Source organism: Benincasa hispida, chromosome 3 (assembly GCF_027475165.1).
Source record: "Benincasa hispida cultivar pf3 chromosome 3, pf3_genome.v1.1, whole genome shotgun sequence".
Taxonomy (NCBI): domain Eukaryota; kingdom Viridiplantae; phylum Streptophyta; class Magnoliopsida; order Cucurbitales; family Cucurbitaceae; genus Benincasa; species Benincasa hispida.
Window position 1 is genome coordinate 7,369,898 of NC_143480.1, and position 15,070 is coordinate 7,384,967.

Below are 15,070 nucleotides of genomic sequence, written 5' to 3' on the forward strand. Positions count from 1 at the left end.
AACCAACCTTGATAAGGATGTAAATGGAATTGTGGTAGTGAGTGGAATTGCGGGGCAAGTCTCTTTTGGCAGAACTAAAACAGAGCATCATATAAGATTAATGAACATTGCTCTTTCTCTCTCTGCCAAAGGAGACTTGCTCTGTAATTCTCCCCTACCATTTTGTTGTTTCATGTTTGTTTTGTTATGTGAAGCCAATTTCCAATTTCACATTTTATAGCATTTGGGGATTCGCACATTAAACTAGAATGTGCTTCCTCCGTACTCATGTATAGGGTAAAAGCTAAGGTATATAACCATTCATGTGCTTCGGATCATTCCTCGGATTTATTGCAAAGGAATCTTTACTATAATATTCCCCAAATTCCTGAGAGCTGATTGGGTTTCATTTGGATATACAAATTCCTGCGATAGGTGCCCTTAATTTGAACTCTTCGCCACATCTACGATCCGCATATTACACACTTAAACTTAAATCACTGGATTATGGTTAATTTAATCTACCCTTGTATGTTTGGGGGAAAAATTGGACCTAACGGAATGCAAAGACAGAAAGCAAACAGAACGATGAGGCCAACCACTGGCTTCGACCGAATTTCATCATTTCGCCGACCAGCTAGCTTAGGTAGTCGGATTCCTTTTGATAAAGAGAGAGTAAAAAATTCAACGTCGGTCCCATATAAATACGTCATTATATAGCCCTATTGAGAGCAAGTCTATTCTTACACTTAAAACCACAAACTTGCTACGTTCAATCTCTTTGACTTAATCTCGAAATATATGTGGCAAACACCAAATCGTATGAAGCTTTCTTAATTATTTTGAAGGTCATCTCATCCGGTCTAATTATAAATTCACCATTATGGCACATGAAGCGCATGCATGCATGTTTTTATGTTTAGATTTTAACATCAACACTATTTGTAGTATTCAAAATTTTAAACCATATTCCTCGTGAAACCACTCATACTTCTCATATTTTTCTTTATTGATATGATACATTATCCTAATTAGCTTTTGATTTCACTCGTGAATTTTCTAGTCTAAACTTACTTTTAGCAAACACCTACCTAGTTGTTTATATGTTAATCTACCACCAGATTTTAAAACTTAATTACTATTAATCAAATGAGATGTAATACCACTATAATAAAATTGGGCTACAATGGCACATTTCTATAGCGAGATTGAGAGGAGAGAAAAAAAATGTCATAAATGGTAAAATGCGTGATTTTTATACGGAAAAAATGGAGGTTTTCAGATTTTTGTTCATCTATGACATTTTTTAAATGATACTAATTTATGACATTTATTAACTGTCATTAAATAGGATAAATTATTAATTATTATTTTTATCTTAGGTAAAATAGGGTGAAACCCTAAATTAAAGATCAAAGTTGCAGCCTCCTACACCCTTCTGTCCCTTTGGTTTCTTCCACCTTTAGCTACACCTTGGTTCTTCTTCTCTGGGGTCAGGCTCCATCCTCCAGCAACCAACAACACGACGCCCACAGCGACGATGACCTGCAATAGCCGCTAACTCAATAACCTTCGACGATCTATCCTCTAGCGAACAACCTTCAGCCTTCAGGGTTTCGTTCATTCATCTCTAGGGTTTCATTCGTTCGCCTTCAGCCTCGACTCTGTTCCCAGACAAAACGTTTAGCGCCGCCGACAAGTCCTGACTTTTTCATCGCCACTGATTTGTTCTTCAGCATAGCTCCTTGTCTTCCTCCGTAGTCTTCAGCACCGCCACTATTGGCCGTCTGTCTTCTTTCAGTCGTTCTATTTCACCCTTCTGTCTGTTTAGCACCTCCATCCGTCGTGTTTCAACCATCTATCCGTGGGTTTTTTTTGTGGGTTGACTCGACGTCAATGTTCGTGGATCCACAATTTTTTATTTGCGCTGCCTTGAGTGACGAAGTCAGTTTCGAAAATATTTTCTCCAATTTTTTTCATTTTTATTGCGCTATAATCGGATATCAATTTTTATGTTGAATTTTTTGCTGCTTTATCTCCCTTTTTCTCTGTTTTAATTTGATTGTTTGTTATATGAATTTAGCTATTAGATTTATAGCTATGAATTTGGTTGTTGGAGACTTCGATTTGGTTGGCTTTATATTTCTTCTAAAGCTTTGGTTTATGCAGATGTCTCATAAAAAGTATTAATATTGGTTTTAGACATTACAGTATTTTTCCTACCGAATATTTTTTCCTAATATGGAAATATCTGGCAGATCGGGATAGTATGATATTTTCCTTTATTGAGGTGCGACCTATCTTATGATATTTTCCTTTATTGAGGTGCGACCTATCTTCTCCCATTTGGAAGTTGTTTCTTTTTCTAGATTCGTTTGTATTATGTTGATTTTCAAAAGAAGCTGTTTCACATTAAGTCGTATTGTATTTTTTAGAGCAAGACGATCGACGGTCGAAGTTGTTCTTTAGTGTGCTTTTACTCATTGTTCTTTATTCTGCTGTACACGATTTCCGCTTGTTAGAAGTGTTCTACTCAGAAGCTTTTCACGGACTTAGGGGAGCTTGAGTCACTGTTGCTAGAGAAGGGATTCTCAGTTTAGGGGGGCCTAAGACTAGCATCAGTGAAAGAAGTTCATTGAATTGGGAAAGATATCATTGTGGGAGAAGTCTCATTCATAATCAATAGAAGCTGTGGTGATCAATTCTAATATTAGTCAGCTTAAGGAGAGCCTAAGTGTACTTGAGAGGGAGTCTTACATCTAGGAGAAATTTAGGTGGCCAGTGAGTCACTACATGAGTCACTATAGTTATCGAGGGTTATAGATAAACACTATGTTGTAAACTGCTTAACTCTTTAATATTCGTGGATTATCTTTTCTAGGCTCATTGCCTCAAGACTTAAGTGGTTTATCATCGAATTGGGTTACCAACTTTTGTGTCTTTACTTGTTTATTTGCTGTTAGTATTTTTTATGTTACAATGATTGAAAGTGCTTTCCATTTAACATCTGTACTTTGAGTAACGAGTCATCTTCATGTTTTTTCATTGATTTCTATGATTGGTTTTTTTTTTCTCACTTCGCAATTTGTGACTAGTCAAGCAAATAAAATAGGTCTAGGCAATCACTAACGGCTAATGCCATATACAAGTATTCTTTCATACACCATGAATTTGAAAAATGAAATGTCGAAGAAATAACCTTATGAAGATGAACAAAATCAATTGTAGAAAGTAGATGACCTTGTAATATAAGACCTAAATTACAAAGCCAACGGTTTGAAGTGAACATCAATTCAAGTGAAAATTTTGCAGTTTAAATACTATGAGTGCTATGCATATTAGAAAAATTTGATTTGATCTCAATTAAGCCAAATCTCCTTCACAACAGTTGATAGGTTTTGGAGCTCAAATTATTCAAAGAAGTCCAAAAGTTCTATTTGCACTTATTGATATTAGTTTAAGGGTCTATTTATTTTTCGAGAATATAGATAACTAAAATCTTAGATGTCCGAAATTATATCTATTAGGAATTCTAGATGTTCGGTATCTTTAGATTACCATATTTGTTTTGTAGAAATATTTTTGCAGATATCCAAGAATATTTTGATAATTGTATTTGTTTCGTAGGATTTTTACTCGAGAATGTTTTAAGTTTACATAAAGTTCCAAGAATGCCCTTACGAATATTTATTACTTTATAATTAATTTGATATAATTTGAACTTATATAATATATTTGTTTTTATCAGTTTGAATTTCTTTAAAAATTAATACAATTTATATTATATTTATATGTTATTTTTCTCAACAAAATAATATATCATAATTTAAAATTTTTTTATAAAAAAAATATTAATTTCAATTTAAATTTGAGTATATTGCTAAAAAAATAATAAGAATTATGGTATAACTAAAAATATATAATATACATGGTTGACAATATTATTTTAATTATATAATGCAAATGAAGATTAATATATATACGTAAAATAAAATAAAATGGAAAGACAAAAAAGTAAAATGGGGATGTGCTCAACTCGGAAATCTGGAAAATCCATGTTTGAGAAAGACATCCAAAACTCTGCAGATACCTTCCGTCTGGGCATCTTAGTATGTCCGAGAATTTTTAGATGTCGGGGTATCTCACAATACCACAAAACAAACATGGGAATCTAGATGTCCACTCCATTGAAATCTAGGATGTCCGCGAAGCAAACGGCTCCCAAATGTTGAATGATTAAAACGTTCTACATTTTTTAGTGGGTGGGGGTTCAAGAAGTTGAGGTTAGTTACATTTGTTACTTTGTTCTAATATATTGAATTACATATTAGCCTTGGTTTGATATTGTCTCATTCAAACACTTTTAAGCTTAGGTGACGCATTGACAACATAAAAATATGAGTTACAAGAATTTTTCAAGGAAGTGCGAGATCTCTTTCTCCTTAATTGTTTTTGTATTTCTTCATTATCTTAGTATTTGTTCCTTTTTTATAAATGTTGTTTTATTTTTTTTTCTCCTTTATAGGGAGGGTGCTAAGCTATAGAATTAAAGTTGTTATTTAATTTTCAAACTTTAAGAATGTTGCTTTACAAAATATTCTAATGTTTATGGATGTTGATGACTTGACAATAAATAAGCTTTTGACTGATTTTCACGACCCAAACATATTTAGGAGATGGTAAAAATAGTAGATTAGATTGATATCTTTTTATGCTAGGGATGGAAGAACTCCGAGATATGTTTTGTTATATAATTAGTAATTAACATTTTAGTATGGACGTTTTTTAATGAGTTCAGATGATTAATTAAACATATCATCAACTAACCAATCTAAATTTGTTTGAAAATGATATGCAAGTGAACTTCACATTTGATTAGCAGACTTGGGGTTAATCTATTGTGAAGTTAATCATTTTGTGTGTCAAAGGAGGAAAGGTTGGTTTTTCTTATCATTATGTTGATGGTTGTCATCTTTTTTTTTTTTACCATCACTGTTAAAAAAGATAGAAAGAATATACCTGATTTCTGTTGTAACCTCCAAGCTCACCATTAGCCTTCTTAGTCTCTTGTAAACTCTACATATAAATAAGAAAAGAAGTGAGTTCTTTTGTAAGAATCTCTTCAAATTAAAGCAATAAAAGAGTACCCTCCATTTGCACAACGAATATAGGCAACTTGGCCGAACCGCTTAATTTCTGAGTTCCTTTCTCGTTTCTCTTATTCTTATTCTTCTTCTTCATCTCTTTTAGTTCTCCATGGTCGATCTTGATCTCCTTCAGAAACTCGGTGAATCAGCATCATCTTCTTCATCAATACCTTGAATGAACAAACAGAGAGAAACTAATTGAAAAGTCTAAAAATGCATGTTGAACTGATGACAATACCTTGAAATTTACCTTCATCATTAGTGACAACCACATGCGAGATCCAAGTGAAGCTGCATGGCTCTTTCTACATCACAAATTTTCCATTTGGGCTTGTTTTTTGAATTTCTTTTGGCTGAACATTAAACTCTTGGGCCTAACAATTGGCATCAGAGCCAAGAATAGTCCAAGAACAAACCAACTTTCAGATTCTTGAAGATCAAGATTCAGATATCAGTAATCTTGAAGCACAAAAATCGATGCAACAAGATTTGAAATTGAGAATTTTGATGGAAGATCAAACTTTGAGTTATGGAAGACAAAAATTAAAGCAGTTCTTGGATAGCATAAGACTATTTTGGCCATCACAGACCCTACAAAGCTTCCAGCCACATTAACAGATACAAAAAAAGAGATTATGGAGGTAAATGCTTATGAGACCATAGTCTTAAATGTAATTGACAGTGTGTTAAGGTAGATAGTTGATTAGAATACTGCCTATGAACTATGGAACAAACTTAGTGAGATATATCTCAATAAAGATCTACCAAATAAGGCTTTCCTAAGGGAAAGATTTTTTACCTATCGAATGAACACTGTTAAGTCCCTCATAGAAAACCTAAATGATTTCAAGAGGTTATCTTTGGAATTCAAGTCAATGAGAGACAAAATAGGTGAAGAGAATGAAGCATTCATCTTGTTGAATCATTGCCAGATTCATTCAAGGATGTTAAGGTGGCTATGAAGTATGGAAAAGAGAAGATTACAACAGAAGCTATTGTTTCAACAATTAGAGTTCGAGAACTTGAGTTGCGAATGACCAAGAAAAAACAACAAGCGGGTGAAGGGCTGTTTTCAAAAGGGAAGACAAAGAACCCTGGTAAAGGAAAACAAAATTGTGAAGATAAATCAAAGATCAAGTGTCATTTTTGCCACAAAATTGAACATGGAAGGATTGTTACTTGTTTAAAAGGAAGCTGAACCAAAAGAATAAAAGTGGGAAACAGATAGAGGAAACTATAAGAGAAAACTCCTATGTGTACTCGGATGCTTTGGTAGCCATTGATGAGTATGCAAGCCAGAATTCTATGGAGACTCAAGATTGGGTTATAGACTCCTAATGCTTAGTCCATATAACACCATTTAAAGGATGATTTTACACCTACAAGAAGGGTGATGTAGAACTGATTTAGATGGGAAACAACAACACATGTAAGGCTATTGGAATAGGTTCTGTTTCTTTAAAATTGAAAGATGGTTCAGTGAAGTCATTCAAAATGTAAGGCATGTCCCAACCTTGAAGATAAATCTCCTATCACTGGGGATATTTGATTCCATGGGGTGTGAGTATAAGGGAGTTGGAGGAACTTTTGAGATAATAAAAGACTTAAATGTGGTTCTTGTGGCTAGAAAGATCAATGGTTTGTATGTCATAAAAAATGTCTAGATGACACAGTTAGCTTTGATTACTTCAAATTGAGATCCTACTGAAGATGAACTATGGCACAAGAGATTATCACACATTAGTGTGAAGGGGTTGCAAGTCTTATCAAAAGAAGGCATACTTTCTAAAAGGGAAGCAATTTGCATTTTTGTAAGAATTGCATACTTGGCAAGTTAACAAGGCAGAATTTTCCAAAAGAGCAGCACACTACTAAGGAAATTCTAGAATATGTGCAATCTGACCTTTGGGGTCCAACACACTCTCCCTCCTTAAGTGGTGCAAGGTATTTTCTATCATTTTTTTTTTATGATTATTCAAAAAAAAGTTGGGTATATTTCTTAAAACTAAAGATGAGGTTTTTTTTTTTGAAATTTAAATAATGGAAGACCCTAATTGAAAAGTAAACCTCTAAACACATTAAATATTTGAGAACTGACAATGGTTTAAAGTTTTGTGGAAAAGAATTCAACTTGTTTTGCTAGGAAAATGGAATTATGAGACATAAAACAGTGAGGTATACATCTCAACAAATTGGGGTGGGTGAAAGGCTTAATAGAACAATGCTGGAAAGGTGAGGTGTCAGCTTTCAAATGCACTCTTACCTGAGAAAGAAATTGTTTCCTATATAATCTATACCTAGATAGGTGTCCACACCATTCTATTGAACTAAAAACACCTAAGGAGAAGTAGATAGGAAATCCTCCCAAATTAGATCACTTGAAGATATTTGGGAGTGTAGGGTATGTACATTAAAGCCAAGGTAAGCTAAAACCTAGGGCAGTAAAGTGTAAGTTTTTGGGCTTTACACCAGGAGTCAAGGGTTATAGATTGTGGCACCCTATTGAGAAGAGATGTATCAATAGTAGGGATGTTGTGTTTAGAGAAAATGAAATGTTTATGTTCACTGAACAACAACCTACAACTATGCTAAAAACCAGTAGTACAAGATTTGAAGTGGATCCAAAAAATGTCTCTAAAGCCTCTACTTCAAACCTGAACTTAGAAATTAAAAGTGAATGTACAGTTGAAGTTGGGAAAGAAGTGACTAATGAACAAGAAGAATCACAAGAGGATCTTCACAACTATTGATTAGCAAGAGATAAAACAAGAAGGACAATTGTGCCTCTTACTAGATATGTTGAATCAGACTTTGCTAGTGTTACTTTGAATGCTGCTATTTCAATAAATAACAATGAACCTACAAGTTTTGAAAAAAGTACTAGTACTCCTTATGCTAGACGATGGATTGAGGCCATGAATGATGAGATGTGGTCACTCAATCTAAATGATACATGGAAGCTAGTACCCTTACCAAAAGGTGTTGGGTTTTATGTCCTAAAACTCGTGGTTTGTAAACAATAAACTCATTCTATAAATCGATAAATTTGTTATTGAATATATGAATTTCACATTTCATTTTAGAAATAAATCCAATAAACTAAAAGATCCATGACTATTACATGAGTACTTGAACTTTATGTGAAAACATAAGAGTAGATCCGATTCGAGTAAATATTCTAAATGATCTATAGTATATGAATAAGGTTGGGTACCTTATTCTGGTAATACTATCGGATGCGGCCCATTCTGTAGTCGTTACAAGGAGTTGTAAGGTGCTACAGTCGAAGTGATCCTGATTCGTACATGTAGTGACATGAGGAGTGAGGGAATGTTATGCAATGAGTTTGCACAAGATTGAATCAAGAAATAAGTTACCCTTACTTTATAACATTGTTTACTATTTAAGACTGACTATTTCACAATGATGACCTAGGTAACTTGACCTTAATCCTAAGCTAACTATGAACTCCTATTTATTCGGGATTATTCTTAGATTTGCATAAGTGAGGGTTGGCTCAATAGCACCGGCTCAATAAGCCTCCCATTTCAAGGATAAGACCGGGTATATGGCTGGGGACATAGGGTGCAAGATAGAATTCACTCCTACTCGATTTTAGGGATAGTGGGGAGATTGTTCCCTTAAGTGCTGACTTCGAGTCTTGAATAAGTTGATTTGAAACGTTCAAATTCAAATTAAGGGAATTAGTAATTATATGTGATATAATTACACGTTTAATTTAGGCAATTAAACAAAAATTGGAGAATCAATTAATATTTTAATATGATTTAAATATTAATTTCATGGAATTAGTGATAAATTAATTTAACATTTGATATTAAATTAATTAGAATTAATTAAATTGTTTAATAAATTGCTTATTATTAATTTTATTAGAAAAATTAATTTTTGTAAAATTAATAAAATCTAAATTTTAATTAAAGAATTAAAATTGGCAAAATTTTAATTTTGAAAGTCAAAATTAAAAAGGAAAAGTAGAAAAATGAAAAATTGGAAATGGAAAAATCCACCAAAAGTGGGAATTTTCTATTTTCTAACCAAGCACCTTATTCACTTATCACTACCAAAAAATTGGAGTTGAAGCTGGCATAATTTGATGCAATTGGATTGCATGGTATTCCAGGGTATATCACATAAGCTTCAGCTGAAAGACTCCCATGCAATTGACTGAATTTGCTGAAAAATTCTGGAAGGTTGAAGAGGTCTTCAACCTTGGTAAACCAGTGACCTCCTCTCCATTTTTCCCTAATTCAAGCTTGTTTTGAGTCTCACAACTCAATCTAAGGCTCCAAGTGTTGGGAATGTCCTAGAACTCGTAGTTCGTGTTAAACATTCTATTTATCAATAAAATATTATTGAGTAACTTATTTAGTAAAGTTGTTGATTTTGCATTCTATTATGAAAATCCAATAAACATATCCATGGCTATAGTCTGAATACTTTAACTTTATGTGGTGACATAAATAGGATCAAGTTAATAGTATATAGCCTAAATGATCTAATAAGTATATGGATGAAATTGGGTATATCATCCTTGTAACACTATTGGATGTGGCCTATTCTGTAGATGTTATGAGGAGTTGTAAAGTGCTACAAACGATGTGATCCACAGATCGTTCATGTAGAGACATGTGAGTGGGGGCATCTTATGCAATGAGTTTGCATATAGACTGGACCACGAAAATAGTCACTTTTCTTTATAACGACCCTTTACTATTAAAACTGACTATTTCATTATTAAGTAACCTAGGTTAACTCAATCTTAATCCTGAGCTAGCATGAACTTCTGTTTGTTAGGGATTATCCTTTGATCTGCATGAGTGAGAGTAGTCAATAGCACTACTCAATAAGCCTTCCATTTTAGGGATAAGACCGGATGAATAGCTCGGGACGTAGCCCTGCAAGATGGAATTCACTCCTACCTGATTTAGGGTTAGTAAATAGGTTGTTCTCTTAAGTACTGATTCCAGGTCTTGAACAATCGGGGCCCCGTCTTCTCATGATAGAGAAAATATTTGATTTATAGGTATTATGAATAAAAAATTGTTCATTAGAGGGTCAATAGGAATATAAGGAACAAGATGTATTCATAGGGGTAAAACGGTGATCTTCACCCAACTGTGATTACGAACAACCTATGAAGGATCAACTTACTAATCATGGTTATATCAAGTGGACATAATATATCTACAATGAGGGGAGTTCAACTATGGGCTATAGTGAGTGACCCAATAGTTAACAAATGGGAATTAATTCAGTATAATGAGTTCAACCAATTAATCTAGATCGTTGGAGCCCATGATTTGTAGGTCCGCGAGGTCCCCCTACGAGCTCGTAAATGGATAAGCATTAGAGTAGCATGATAAGTTAATTTGAAATGTTCAAATTAGAATTAAACGAAATAGGAGAATTTATATTTAAATATGATTTACATATATGAAGATGAATTTGTATAAAAATTAATTTAATATTTGATAATAAATTAATTAGAATTATTTAATGATTATTTAAATAATTATTTATTAATTTTATTAGTAAATTAATTTATGTAATTAATTTTATAAAATTAATAATATTTTCAATTTTAAAATCAAATTGATTTTTGAAATCATTATTTGAAAATTGAAAAATTACAAAAACTTACACAAAAAGGAAAAATGAGTTTTTCCATTATCTTCTTCAACTAGCTCACACATAAACCATTCATAATTTACTTCATTAATTCCAAGCATGAGCTGCATCTCATGCAACAATCTTTTTTTGCATGTTATCCTGCAATAAATAAAGAAGATTGAAGTGGAATTAAGAGATGCATTCAAAGGGTTTTTTAAAGAAAAATTCGAGTGCAGAAAAGTTCTTCAAGTGGTTGTGAGCTTCATTCCTAATTTCTTGTTGTTCAAGTTGTTCTTGAGTCCCACAACTCATTCTAAAGCTTCAAGAGGATAGTGGGGAAGATCTTGAGGTGGTTCACGATAAGTTTTAGAGAAGACAACAACTGAGAATCAAGATCTTGAAGTGTTCTACAAAGGTATGACTTCAAACGCTCTTATATTATATGAGCATGCTTTAGTTTCTGCCAAAATTAATGAATTAGAATTCTTATTGATCCTTGTTGCTTCCACTGCATGATGATATACTCTAACATCAAGAGAATAGTAGAAAAGACCTTGTGGTGGTTCACAAATAAAGGAAAAAAAGATTGCAGCTGAAGATCAAGATTCAAGAGGTTTTTCAAAGGTATGTGTTGGAACCCTCTTAATTCTCCGTGAACATGCTTATTTTGATGTCAAAATTAATGAATTAGAATGATCAATAATCCTGTTTTCTCCCGCTGCATGTTTTCGTATTCCAACAAAAGGATACAAACCTATCTCATGTAAATGGATCTACAAATTTAAGGAAGAGTTTCTAGAGGTCCAAAAGTCTAGATTCAAGGCAAGACTTGTTGCTAAAGGATTCACACAGAAGAAAGACATAGAATATAATGAAGTTTTTTCACCTGTAGTAAAACAAATATCCATTAGGCTACTCCTCTCCTTAGTTGTACAAAATGACTTGTAGTTAGGCCAATTGAATGTGAAGACTGCTTATCTACATGGTTACTTGAGTGAAACTATCTATATGAAGCAACCTCAAGGTTATGTAAATAAGGGAGAAGAAGATCTAGTTTTCTTATTAAATAAGTCAATTTATGATCTGAAGCAGTCTCTTAGGTGCTAGTATGATAGATTTGATGAGGTGGTATCCAAAATTGGATTCAAAAGAAGCTCCTATGACTTGTGTGTTTACACAAACACTAGGAGTTTTGAAGATATTGTGTATCTACTACTATATGTAGATGATATGTTACTTGTAGAGAGCTCTCAAAAAGTTCTTAAACAAGTCAAGACTCTTCTAAAGAAAGAATTTTACATGAAAGATTTGGGGGAATCAAGAAGAATTCTATGTGTTGAAACTATAAGAAACAAGTAAATCAAATCTCTATAGCAAAGTACTTCGGAGGATTAAAATGAGTAGTGAAAACTAGTAAAGACACTTTTAGCACATCATTTTAAACTTTCAGCAGGGCCTAAGCCTACTGATGAGGAACACATAAACCTCATGAAACCAATCACATACTCTCAAGAAGTGGGATCCCTAATGTACCTAATGACTTCAGCATGACCTGACCTATCTTATGCTACAAGCTTGGTGAGTAGATACATGTCTAATCTAGGCAAATGCCATTGGGAGACAATTAAATGGATACTAAGGTATCTATGTTCATTTAAAGATGTTCGAATCTAGTACAAACAAAATGAAATATTTAATGATAATATCTATGGCTATGTAGATGCTGACTATGTAGGGGACTTAGACAAAAGACGATCATTACCAGGATACATTTTCCTTTGGAAAAATAATGTGATAAGTTGAAAGGCAAGTCTACAATCTATTGTGGCCCTATCCACAACAGAAACAAAGTTTATCGCATTATCAGAGGCAGTAAAAGAAGGGTTATGATTAAAGAGGTTACTCAATGACTTTGTAATTAATCAACCCACTATAAGGATCCATTGTGATAATCAAAATGCAATATATCTATCTAAAAATCAACAATGTCACAGCAGAGTAAAGCATATCGATACAAAATTTCACTTCATCGGAGAAGAAATTGAGAAAGGAGAAATTGAGGTAATTAAAATACATACCTTCCCTTTGCACAGTGGATGTAGGCAACTTGGTCGAACCACTTATTTTCTATGTTCGTTTCTCGTTCCTCCTCTTCTTCCTCTTCATCTCTTTTAGTTCTCCATGGTCAATTTTGATCTCCTTCAGAAACTCATCTTCTTCATTGATACCCTGGATGAACAAACAGAGAGAAACTGATTGAGAAGTCTGAAAATGCATGTTGAATTGATGACAATACCTGAAAATTACCTTCATCGTGAGTGACAACCACGTGTGAGATCCAAGTGAAGCTACATGGCCCTTTCTACATCACTGATTTTCCATTTGGGCTTGTTTCCTAAATTTCTTTTGGGCTGAACATTAAACTCTTGGGCCTAACAATCACAAATTTCAAGCTTAAGAGTTTTGAAAGGAGATTAAGATGTTGGATTCAGTAAGGATTGTTGCTTTAATTCTTCTTTGAACTGGATTTATGTGTTTGTATTAGATTATAAGTTTGTGGAATTCTTTTGTATGTATTTGAATTGGATATCCTACGTGTTCTGAATTTATAAATTCTACACTGTAGATATTCAACACTTATTTATTTTCATACTCATCCAAGGTCGTTGTTGATTAATACCTTGGTTGAGAAACTACTTATATTTGATTTAGTTGTTGATTAATTGGCTTTTGTGCTTGTCATCTCGAGTATGTGATAATTGTACCTTTGTGTATCTTTATAGTTATTTGAATTCTTATAAGTTATATACTTATAGTTGTCTTTAGATTTTCAGTTAATGAGAAAGTTGGATGAGGTGGGGGCTATTAGTATTTTATAAGCTGGTGACCAAATTTACTGTTGGACAAGTTTTGTCTTTGATAATTAGGATGTATCATGATTCTTTTTAGTCTAGGTGAATCAAGATGAATGTTAAACTTTGAGAGAATCTATTTTTATTGGTTGGATGTATGTTTGATTATTAATCTTATGGCAAACAATAAAGGTGGTTGTATGATGGCATAATCAAGTGACATTCACAAACATAATTCTACTTTTAGGTTATCGAATCAAAGTTGGCTAAGCCAGAAAGTTGCTACAATGCTACATAGCATAATTTTATTGCATGTTAGTCTTGATTTGTTTCTACAATTCTTTTCTTGTGTTTATATATTTTTATGTTTGCTCTGCTAAGGGCTTAGATTTGATAAGTTTTAAGTTGCCAAGGTTTGTCTAAAGTATAATGTTAATATGGGGATAACTTTTGCACTGTGTTGTGTACTTATTTTTTGTTGTTGTACTTTAAGACTAATTTTATTAAACTTGTCTTTCTATATTAAGTTTCTCAACACAAGTATTCTTTATTATATGATTTTCAGGGTTAGTGATCATGAAAATTTCATTATCGGTGCAAATGTGGTATGTGATAACTTATAAAAATACAAGTTATTATATCTATTTTATTTAAAATAATAAGGCAAAGGCACGCAACTTAGATAAAATTGTCAATAAATTTATACAAAAAGCAAAGCATGCGATCACTTACTTCTAACGCATAGCATATTTAAATTCCAGATTCATTTCACTACTTCTATGTAGAATACCTTTCTGAAGTCTGATGGTCGCGTGGTCGCATGCCCATTTATGCGTTCAAGCAAGAAGCGACTTGAGAAGAAAATGAAGACAATCGCATACTGCAAGCGATGAGGCATGATATGACTTGGATGGTGGGTGTCACATCACAAGTTGCGTTGGTGGATGACAGGAAAGCTTTGTTGAAGATTCAATGAACCACTGACACGTTGCAGTCGGCGCAGTAGGATATGGAGTTTAATGCGCCCCATCAACATAATCATGAGCTTAAGAAAAATAGTGATCGTGAACGCCTATAAATACCCATGCAGATGCCATGCAGAAGAACACAGAAATATACATATGTGAATAGTGAGAGGAATAGTCGTTAGAATTCTGAGTTTGAAGTTTTTATTATATTCGGGGATATATTGTGGGAAACAAGAAGAACATCCTGAGAAGGGATTCTGATTAAAACTCCTGTCATTCTTCCATAGAAACTCCTTGGTGAGAGCTTAGGACTCTAGGGGAAGAAGATTATTTTGTTCGATTATCCAAGGAAGCAGCTGTAAAAAAAGGCTGGAGGAAGTAAGACATTGCGAACCACAACTTGACTCTCTGACCTTTTCCCTTTTGGTGTGTCTTATTGTATTTCTTGTGTTGACAAATTTAGAATTTTAATATGAATACATGTTTATTA

The 15,070-nt window shown here is 33.3% G+C and overlaps 1 long non-coding RNA gene across 3 annotated transcripts; it reads right to left on the reverse strand.

Moving 5' to 3' along the window:
* Positions 1–1,110: 1,110 nt before the first annotated feature.
* Positions 1,111–13,021, reverse strand: LOC120081224 (uncharacterized). 3 transcript variants are annotated; one of them, XR_016528257.1, is made up of 6 exons: positions 12,839–13,021; positions 8,341–8,420; positions 5,377–5,500; positions 5,166–5,296; positions 4,999–5,055; positions 1,111–1,910 (listed from the first exon to the last, which is right to left on the reverse strand). It is a non-coding gene; the product is annotated as an uncharacterized LOC120081224 (long non-coding RNA). The 3 variants fall into 3 exon arrangements; XR_016528258.1 differs by lacking the exon at positions 8,341–8,420 and adding an exon at positions 10,792–10,919; XR_005482727.2 differs by lacking the exon at positions 8,341–8,420.
* Between the last annotated feature and the right edge of the window lie 2,049 nt (positions 13,022–15,070).